Here is a 9,407-nt window from a genome sequence, read left to right as displayed (position 1 = left end):
GCCTGGCGCCAGCTAGCCAGGGTTTGCGCCAACTCTGTTTTTTGTGCGTCAGACTCTGTTTTGTTTATTTTATCTTTTTGGCTGATTTTCTCTATAAATAACGTATTAAAAACTCCGTTTTGATTCATCTACATTCACCAATTCTCACGATTATTCACCGACAATCAGTTTTCTAATTCTCTCTTAATTCTTTCTTTCTTTTTCTCAAATACTAAATTCCGCATTCACAAGATCTAGAAACACCTAGCCATATTCGAAGTTGCCTTCACCCTAGACGTGAAAGGTTTAATTTATGAGGGTTTGGTCCCTAATCTCTCTTTCAATTATTTAATTTAATTGTTTTGATTATTATTTTCCTTGAAGTTACTAACGTGTATATTTTGTTATTAGAAAGAGGTACGACGCATCAAAGTAAGTACTTTAATTGATTTATTGATATTATGATGTAGAATTCATGTTTATATTGTTATTATGATATTCCTAGTATCATGTCTAGGGTAACTTTAATATTAAATATGATTGTTATGATTCTTCCTATGTTCTTCCTAATATTTATGATTGCTAGTATCATGTTAGGGTTAAAGATTTGATTTTTAATGCTTAGTGACATGCTAGGGTTTGTTATTAATCTTGTTAGTATCATGCCTAGGATCTTGCTATTTTTATTATGCTTTAATATTAACATGAACATGATTATGATTATGATGATTATAATTTATGATAATTATGAATATTATTATTATTTTGATGATGATTATTTTATTTATGATTGTTATTATGATTATTGTAATTATTATTCAAGATATTGATTATTTATTATGTTGCTTGATGCTTATTTATTGTTATTGCTTGATCACGCTTTTTATGCATGTTTAAAGGGAATTGGTACTTGTAATCACGCTTAATAAGATATTTAATAACCTTGTTTAGGGTTAATGTGATTATAATTTCAAGTGATCGCCAATAATAGATTTGTTTTTTTTGCATTAATATTCGACCAACATAGATAAACAGGTTTAGGGTTAATTCTAATGATTGCATGTTAATTAAAAAGCGCACATGAATACGATCAGAATAAAGTAGAGACCTATTATTAGGGCAGGTTCAATCTCTTTTAGGTTGGATTTGTACCTTCATCCCCGAACCCTTATTTGGTTCTAGACCTTATGGAGTTGACGATCTCTTGGATCGTTAAGGGGTGTAACCTTCACCCTGTGAACGGTTTACAAGTTCCTAAAACTTGTTGGCGACTCTTTTGCTCTATCTTCTTCCCTTTTGGACGCCACCGTACTTTAGTGTATGATCACAGTGGGGTTCAAGCTAGTGGGATTAAAGCTTGAAATTTATTCCCTACAGTTTTTGGCGACTCCGATGGGGAGGATTTCTATTTTAATTCCTGAATTTGTTTCGGCAATGATTTAGAATGAGTGGATGAGACTCAAAAAGTTCTAAGTATTTCATGTGCGTAATTTTGATTAACATTATTGTCATATGCATAAAAAAGATCTCATTGGAAAGACCATCCGTAATGAGTTAAAAACATAGGATTTTACACGTAGCAAGCTGCGTGCCCGGCAGCATCAGCGCCCAGCAGCAGCTAGCTGCGTGCCAGGCAGCATCAACGCCCAGCATTCGCAGGCTGCCTGCCAGGCAGCAACGACGCCCACCAGGAGCTCGACCAAAAAAAAAAAAAAAAAAAAATGATGTCGGGTCGATTGATTTCATTCGATCAATATTTTTCCGACAAACTCACAAACCGCAGAGTGCGCTTTACGACTTTGTCATGGGGCTAATGTTTGGACCCCCTGTGGGCCCACGTTCATTAAATACATAAATTACCAGATTGCCCTTAGTTAAACCCTAAATAGGAAAATTCGATCATCGTGCACAGCACGCATCCCGAGAGGCCCTAATATAGCCCAACAGGGCCTAACACGGCCCAAAACGGCCATAAACCCTAATCCTAACCCTAATCAAGTTAGTTAATCCTCTCCTATAAATGCTAATCTTCACAGATTAGCGAGGTAATTAATTTCTCTCTCCACACACTCTCTCTCTACAAATTCTCTCTCTAAACACAGTTTACTGACTTAACCGTCGGAGGGGCTTTCTCGGGAACACCCCCCGAGGCAGTTGACTTTCGTTGTTTTGCAGGACTCGGTTTGACCAGACGAGCAATTCCCCTTCAACTTCGATCCGAATTCTTTTGCAGAAACAGATGGTTAATATACTACGATTTGGGTATATTTTGAATTACTTACTGCATATTAGGGTTTTATATTACGATTTGGGTTTTTTTTATTTTTTTATTTTGAGTCTAATTGTATGATTTTGTGTTGTTTTTAGTCTTATATTATGATTTATTGTTCTTTGCATGATTTCCTCTTTGGTCAAGGTTCTGAAATAAATATTGCTCCATTTACTTTGTTCTATGTTCTGAAGAAACATTCGTATTAGTGTTGTTTAATTCTTCTTAATTTTCTTTCATTTGGTTTGTTTTACTTTTTGTGCCTTTTAATTTACTTTTTGCTTTGTGTCATTTACTTTTTGTGTTATTTAATTTACTTTTTTGTGGTTTTTAATTTTGACTTGCTGCATCATTGGTAATAGAATTAGTTTCAAAATTTCAGGGGAATTGTTACTATTCTCCTCCCTTCTCTCCCTTCATCCTTTCTGTTCTTTCTATTGGAGAATTGAGTGACATTTTAATAATGTAGTATTGCTAATTGGCATAAAAACTGAAATGAGATTAAAGGTTGTAATTTGAATGGGCCCTATGATTTATGTTATAAATTTGGGTTAGATTGTTTGGCTTTGTACTGGCAATATATTCACAGATATTCTGATTTATGTTTTTGTGCTGTTGTGAGAACAATATTCTTGACTGGCCATTTTTGTGCTATCAGGAGCCTGGAGTAACCTCTTAATCACAACTGCAAGGTTCTATGTCTATAGAATCGGAAATGGTCTCTTAGAAGTTAGAACCTTTATTGACTATTGGAGATGTGCTGGACAAATACCAGTTAGTTGCATTGAAGGCCATATATATTAACCATGCAGTAGTCTTTCTTATCTAATTCCTATTATACCTATCCTTATATAGCTCATGGGAGGATGATGTTGATGTGATCTTTATGTGCGTATGTGCATTCATTATTTAAGGCACAGCTTACATGCCTCTAGTTTGTAAAGACTATAGACTGAATGTTACACACATCTAATTATAAATTGTGTTTACTCTCTTCTATTATCTTGATGTGCAATTGGGCAGAACTAAAGGCGTGGTTTATCAGATTTTGCTTTCCATGCTTATCTATTGGGCTTGGTCTTGATTTTGATTGTGCCTTCACTAGTATTCTGTTTGATGCTTTTTATAATAACTTTGGCATTGAACTTGCATCTGAGGCACCCGTTTCAATTCCTCATTTTTTAATGTAGTTGGAAATTGCCCTTGCTAGTGGTTGCAATGTAGTCAGAATTTTTGGCTGGCTTAAACAATGTTGTAGGCCTTTGCGAATTACTCTGGTTATATAACTGATGCCTGAGTTCTTAAAGTAGCTTGGCTAATTGAGCAACTAAGCTTTACAGTGCCTTGCTTTGTGTGACTCATCCATTTGTTAGAATTGGTAACATATAGCACTTCTTTGTTGTTTTGGTTTTATGTCGTAGTCTCTTGTGATTATTTGATGCATAATTGGGTACCTCTTTGATGTGCTGTGTTAAGCTTATATCACACTCACAAACTCCTTACCATGCCCAAAAGCTTGAACCTCACAATACGGTCTATTGTAATGTTAGTTATATACTTTTAGTGTGATACTACGTATTTGTTTTGTGAAGGTTGCTGCCCTGCCGCTGCTCCCCTGCCTGCCAAGGTTGCCGCTACTCCCCTGCCAGCTAAGGTTACTGCTGCTCCCCTGCCAGCCAAGGTTTCTGCTTGTTAGGTATCTTCTCTGCATCGCTGTAGTATATCAGGCATATTGGATGTATAGAGTATAGAAAAAGGGATTATAGGGATCTGAACCTTAAATGTATAGAACCAATCTACATGTTCTACTACAACAACACCCTGAATTCTTCTGTCTTCCCCTAATGCCTAAGAAACCATCTTCAAACTCATGATTCAGAGTTCTAGACTCCCAGATCCGATTGAGGCAGCTGCCCTTGAAAAGGGTTCAGCAGAATTGGGAGTGTGAAAAAAAATGTGCAATTATTAATGATATGAATTGTCCTGTTGACAAGTCATTAATGGTAGTGATTTCTGGGCATGTTTACTGCAGTTTGCATTTTTTTTTTGTTATCCATTGCTGTCAAAATGGGCTTCAAGCCTCGAAGGAAATGGGAAGTTTGGAGATTACTTGCTTACAAAATGGCAAAATGTTGTGCAATTTACCAATTTACAAAGCTTGAAATGATATAGAGTTCTTAACCCCTTATGAGTTTGCTACGTATATTGTATAGACATTTTGATTTACTTTTCATATTTTTTAATTTACTTTTCATATTTTTTAATTTACTTTTCATTTTATTTTTTTCGAATGTTAAATATATACTAGCCTACTAGCTCAATTGGTAGAGCATTGTGCAGTTGCACAAAAGATGTGGGTTCAACTCCCACGTAGGTTTATTCACTTTTGAGAACTTTTTATTTACTTTTGAGTGATTTTGTTTTACTTTGAAGGTTTAATATACACTAGCCTACTAGCTCAACGGGTAGAGCATTATGCAAATGCACAAAAAATGTGGGTTCGAATCCCACGTAGGTTCATTCATTAGACATAGCTATTTTTTTATTCACTCTACTTTTGAGATTTTTTTTTTCTTTACTTTTAGAATATTTTGATTCGATTTACTTTAAAGTCAATTTTATTTACTTTATAGTCTTTTTTATTTACTACAAAGACCACAAAACTATTTTTTTTATTCTCTACTTTTGAGATCTTTTTATTTACTATTAGAATTTCAATTTACTTAAAGTCATTTTATTTAATTTATATTCTTTTTTATTTACTTTAGAGACCATAAAACTATTTTTTATTCACTCTACTTTTGAGATTTTTTAATTTACTTTTAGAATATTTCAATTTACTTTAAAGTCTTTTTTTATTTACTCTATATTCTTTTCTTTTATTACCGTAGAGATCACTTCAAATTATGATCGTGTTTTATGAAATTTGACAATTGAGAAAATATGCATAGAGAATAGAGCATCAATATTAGAGGAACTTATTTCTTTGTTTCATCAAGCTAAGTAGAACATAAAAGATGTGGGTTCAAATCCCACCTAGGTTTATTTATTAGATAAAATTAATTTTTATTCACTCTACATTTGAGATTTTTATTTACTTTTAGAATATTTCAATTTACTTTTTATTATTTAATATTTACTTTTATATTTATTATTTTAGATAACCTATGTAGGAATCGAACCTACACCTCTATGCATCTGCATAGTGCTCTACCACTAGAGCTAATAGGTTTACTTTATTTAACTCATGTTCCATATCTGATCCTGTTGTCTAGAATTTACTAGCTCTTGAAATATATTATCACCCGTTTTTCTGATTTTAACTTATGTAGATGTGTGTGCACTTTCTTTGTAGCAACATGTATTCCTTCCAGTCTTAACGCCCCCAAGCATATAATTCACCTTATTCAGCTCCCTCTTTAAAATATTAATCAATCTAAGTGACACAGTAGCCCCTCAAATAGGTGTTGTCAGCACTACACTTTTCCTCTAACATTTTTAATATTGGCTTCTGCTAATACACTATAAGAAATATAATTTTGGGCGACGACATTGTTTTGTATGTGCAACAAAAAACAACTTCGTTGCCCTTATCTCATATTTTAGGCAACCAATACGAACTCGTTGCCCATTACAATAATTTGGGCGACGAGTTGTTAGATTTGTTGCCCAAAGGAAATAATAGGCAACGAAAATATAATTTATCGCCCAAAAGATTTTATTATGCGACAAAGGTTCTTCATTCGTTGCCCTTAATCACGAAAAAACGACAACAACTAGCTGAAGTCGTCGCCCCAAATACTGAAAAAATGGCGGAAATTTTTTACGCCTAAAATTTGGCCCAAAAATTCTAATTTTGAAAAACCAAACAATAAAAATTGGGTAAACAGTATACTTTGCATCCCCCATTTCCTCTAGAACCCGCACTTTCTCAACCTTAATTTATCATCTTTATCTTTTTCCTCCATCTTCTTCGCTCTCTCCCAACACCATCCAACCTTAATTTATCATCTTTATCTTTTTCCTCCATCTTCTTCGCTCTCTCCCAACACCATCCTAGATATTGTTGATGGCGACAAGCAAGGAATGGACGCCCGACGAAAGATCTAACACTTGCGGCCACAAGCCACAAGCACTTCGTCCATCAATTATCGGGCTGTAATTTGGTATTTTTATCCTACGATTGTTTATAAATTTTATTAGATTTGTTTGGTAATTGTTTCTCTTTTATTTATTTATTTGATTTTATGTCCCCAATCGTTGACAATCTGGTAATTTTTGCTTCTATATAGTTCTGATTTTTAGGAGACGCCAATGTAATTCAATTGTTATTCTGAAAGATATCATTTGCTCAATCTTGTTTTGTGAATCTATGAGGTTAGTTCTTATGTTTAAATGTAAATATTTTGACCCAATATTATAAAACTCAACTCATATACTTCTATAGGATATAGGGGAAAAAATCTACTCTTTAGTTTTGTGGTACAATTTAAAAGGAATATTGTTGGATATAATTTTAAAATTTTCAGCTATTGAAGGGCTTGTTCTTTATTTGTTTTTTAAATATTGATTTTCATTCTGTTTTCATTTTTTGTTTGTTTCAATTGATGGATGTATTCTGAATACTTACGAAGTATCTTGATTTTTGGGTAAACAAGGATAGAATATTGTAGTACAGAGGCGAGAGTTAGATTTTGGAGCAATGGAACTGCTTTCGATTCTTTTGTCTCTAGTAATACTTTTGAGCTCAATACTAGCCATATTCTTCGTCAGGTATAACTTCTTTGTTAATTATTTATGTTAATCCTATTCTTATTAATATTTGAGCTTTAATTCATAGTAGTATATCAATTCTTGGCGAATTTAAGTCTTGTATTTGTTTCTTGAAAAACTTTTCTTTACATTGGGAATCTCGAATTGTATGGTCAATAGTTACATTGCTAATTAAATGGATGCTAGAATATATCAACATATACTCTTGTGAAACTTAATCTTAGAAGTAGGATGCTGCGGATTTATTTACTGCTCACATTTGTGTAGACTACCACTTATAGGTTGATTCTAAAATGATACTACTGTTGATAGAATACCATTTGAGAATGAGATTGAAAGGGTATTGCTCTTTTTATTTTTTATTTTTTTTTATATATATATTCTTTTGCATCATGCTATGATTAATAGTTTATTTAAAAAGGATGTAAGAAGAAGTTCTATGCACACAAGCAAAATAAAAGCATTATTTTACATCCCATTCCTCTCCAGTAATAACTTCTTTTTTATAAAGAAATAGTAGTGCAAGATGGCAAGGTATTTTTTATAACTTGAGAATTTCACTAACTAATTTGTATATGCTTTTACACTTTGATGATATTATACTAATTCTCTTTTGCATGACCTTATGATCTAATATTGGTTTATTGCCTTTCAGGAACTAGAGGTCATTATTTTATTTTGTAACAAATCGAAGAACGTGAAGTACATTTTGGATAAATTTTTTATCTTTATTATGTATAGTGGGTATTTTCTAGTGATTGAAAATTTTAACTTTGTATGTATCAATTTCCTTGTAGAACAATATAAATATTGTAGATGTAATTTTGATTTCCTTGGATTGAAGTTGGAGAAGCATGTAATACTTAATAATGCGTATGATTGTAATTATTATAGTGAATATATTTTTTTATGTCATATCTTTGAACAACTACGAAATGTAAATGTTTGAGTAAGAAAAACAGGTTTGAGAAAGGTGAGAACAAAATGCATTGCACATTGTATAATGAAATTGCCGTTGCATTGAAACATGGGGCAACAAATAAACATTTCGTTGCCCAAAATGCTTTTCGGCGACGACATTATAATTGTCCTTACCATTACGCATGAATCTGTGACATCCCCTTTAGGCGACGAAAGATAGAAGTCGTTGCCCAAGTTCATCAGCATAGGCAACATAATAATGTTTCGTGGCCCAAATATGTAGTAAGGGCAACAACCTAGCCCGTCGCCCAATATCTGTTTGTGCAATAAAAGAACAAGTCGTCGCCCAAAAATGCATGGGCGTCGACCCTAGTGCAACGAGCTCACGACGACTTGAAATTCGTTGCACATGTGTTTGGGCGACGAAAAAAGAGTTTTGGGCGACGTTTTTTTTTTTGCCCAAAATTATTTTTCTAGTAGTGATATATTTAATGTTCTACCTTAATAGAAATCTCAAGATCACCACATTTTCTATCTCTAGTAGCTTTCTTCTTTTCTGTCTCAATGTTGCTATTAACCTCATCTAATTTATAAGCATGGGCAGATTTTTTAGATGAAACTAGTTCCTGCAATTCCAGTTCACCTTATCTATTTTTGATTTATTTACTTTTTAGTGTTTTTTATTTACTTTTGAGTGTTTTTCCTTTACTTCAATGTTGTTTAATTTACTTTGAACGTTTTTCATTTAGTTTTAGAAATAACCTATGTAAGAATTGAACCTACATCTCCTACACATTTGCATAGTGCTTTACCACTTGAGCTAATAGGTTTTATTACACCTAGTAACGATCTAAAGCATAATCGATAATCTAACTATTGGAAATTTTTTATTTACTTTTGGTATTATTTTATTCACTTTTAATATGAAGACTTTGACGTTAGAGCTCAATATACTTCTATCTAATAACTTGACTAATCATGTAAGGATATAAAAGTTAATGAATGCTATAACAAAGTTGTCATAGTCACTAATCACTAAAATCCAAATATTTATTCATACACCTTAGAGCTTATATGATTTACTTTTTAGTTATTTTGATTTACTTCAAATTGATTTATATTTACTTTTAGAGATAACCTATGTAAGAATCGAACCAACACCTCTATGCATATGAATAGTGCTCTACCACTTGAGCTAATAGGTTTACTTTAAAGTCTTTTCTTATTTACTTTATATTCTTTTTTACTTACTTCTAGAGAGAACCGGTGTACTTTTCCTGTGATTAATTAAAAAAATGATGTGAATCATGTGATTCTCCTCATATGAGAACAACGCTGATAAAGTAGAGCTTTAATCGGATGAGAACAATGTTAATAAAGTAGAGCTTTTATTTATGAGAAAAAATTTAATAAAGTAGAAGAAAAACAAGAATACCACAAGAAAGAAAAGAAAAAAAAAAAGATG

General features: G+C 32.7%; 1 long non-coding RNA gene across 1 annotated transcript; it reads left to right on the top strand.

Moving 5' to 3' along the window:
• The first annotated feature begins 5,921 nt into the window (after window positions 1-5,921).
• Window positions 5,922-7,921, top strand: LOC145626880 (uncharacterized). The gene is made up of 3 exons (XR_014111133.1): window positions 5,922-6,414; window positions 6,907-7,021; window positions 7,677-7,921. It is a non-coding gene; the product is annotated as an uncharacterized LOC145626880 (long non-coding RNA).
• The last annotated feature ends 1,486 nt before the right edge of the window (window positions 7,922-9,407 follow it).

This window comes from Chenopodium album, chromosome 4, assembly GCF_948465745.1.
Source record: "Chenopodium album chromosome 4, dcCheAlbu1.1, whole genome shotgun sequence".
Classification (NCBI taxonomy): domain Eukaryota; kingdom Viridiplantae; phylum Streptophyta; class Magnoliopsida; order Caryophyllales; family Amaranthaceae; genus Chenopodium; species Chenopodium album.
The sequence above is the reverse complement of the archived record's forward strand: the minus strand, read 5'-3'. Positions and strand labels throughout refer to the sequence as shown.